The sequence below is a fragment of the Seriola lalandi genome, unplaced genomic scaffold (assembly GCF_002814215.2).
Source record: "Seriola lalandi dorsalis isolate HSWRI2012SDOR001 ecotype SW California unplaced genomic scaffold, Sedor1 jcf7180002054861, whole genome shotgun sequence".
Lineage (NCBI taxonomy): Eukaryota > Metazoa > Chordata > Actinopteri > Carangiformes > Carangidae > Seriola > Seriola lalandi.
In genome coordinates, this window is record NW_019525414.1 from 533,913 (window position 1) to 535,806 (window position 1,894).

Here is a 1,894-nt window from a genome sequence, read left to right on the forward strand (position 1 = left end):
TCACAACATAAGTTATCTCAAGGCACTTTACAAATAGAGTAGGTCTAAACCTTCTCTTTATAATATTATTTACAGAGACCCAACAATTCCCACCAAGAGCAGCACTAGGTGACAGTGGCAAGGAAAGACTTCCTTTTAAAGGCAGAAACCTCGAGCAAAACCGGACTCAGGGTTGGAGAGATAGAGAGAGAGATAGAGAGCAAGACAGAGAGCAAGAGAAGGAAAAGAACAAGAAAGTTCAATTATAGCATTATTAATAATAGTGATAGTAACGGCAGTAACAGCAATAGTAAGGTGATGGCAACTGTAGTGCTCCTAGTGATAAAAATAGAAATGACAGCTATTGACATTAATAATAATCATTATTAATTATAGTAAATTTTAGTCCAGTTAGTGAGTGGAGCTGTGCCTAAAGACAGCAGACATCGCTGAAGATGTAGTAAATATAACAATCCTCTACAGTGAAGTTACAACAACACCACACCAAACCAGAGAGAGGGAGAGACCAAGAAGTTAGTGCTAACTGCAAAGCTAAAGTAGCTAGTAGATCTGAACAGCATGTAAACAACTGCAGAGTATGTGAAAGTCGCTAAAAGGAGAAGAGAGCTCTGAGTGCTGGAGGAGAACTAGTGGAAGTTTAAATGTACAGCAGGTAGTTAGACACTGTGATGAATAAAACAGAGAGTGAAACAAGTTCTCTTCAGAATAAGCGGCTACAACACAAGGTCAGCTAGCCGGTTTTTCCAAGCTACAGGAGTCACAGCTAACTCTGTGAGGAGAACAAAGCCAGACAGGACTTTACTCCATCAGGAAGCCACCCAACTCACTGGACTTTACAACAACACTGGAAAGGACCTCTTTGTTTTGTTCCAAGGACTGGGTAACGTTAACTGACCAGACCTAACCTCTTCTAGCACAGCACAGCTAAGCAGCAGAAGTCTTAACTTCATTAATGTACCTGTTGATTAATGTCTTGTTGTTGCAATGTTTTCTTAGGTTGTGGTCAATCATACAGTTAATTGAGTACTTGTATGTTCACACGCATACCTGTAGTATGTCTCTTTACATGAGCTAGGCTAACATAGAAACTCACACCTTCCCTTCCTCACACACTAGGTGGTCTCAGCGGCCATTTTGAGTAGTTTCTTTGTTTACCGCCATCTTGGGTAGGCTTCTTTGTTCAGGTTATGTGGTCACAGTGACCACTTTGAATTGGCCATCTGCTTTTGTCTGTGTCCCCACAGACTATTAATATTCCTCAGGCGTAACTCGTCCCGCAGCTTTGAGAAAACGCCGGTAATATATACATCAAAACATGCGTCTTGATCCCGAAAGAGATGCTATGACTTTTGGTGTTAAAATTCCAATTTTCCCCAAAATTATTCCCAAAATACTGGGAATAAATAATGCATTAGGAATGCCTTGGAATTTTCTTTAAAAACCCACAAAATTTCACCTTTTTTCTACAAAATTTCACCTTTTTTCTGAGTCACCCAGCTCTCTCATACCTGCACGTAGAAATGTGATTCAAACTATAAAACGGAGGAAAACTTCTGCTCTCTCCAAAACACAACAACTGTTTTTACATAACATATAAACTTTTCAAACTATGAGCACTCAAAGGAGTGAAAAGGAGACAAATAATTCTTTCTGAAAATGTAGACATAGTTGTTGGGATTCATAAAATGTAACTTTGACAGGCAGGGTCTGCACAAAATTTAAACGGGGGTGCCGAGTCCAGCAGCAATACCTGTCTCACTCTCATTGACACCTAATGTAATTGTATTTTTTTTTCAAAAGAATCTCACTCTGTCTTCGCACTGAGCTTACTCACTCATTTTAAGGAATATCTGAATAAAATAGAGACTGTAAGAAACTTCTGGCTTCAGTGTCT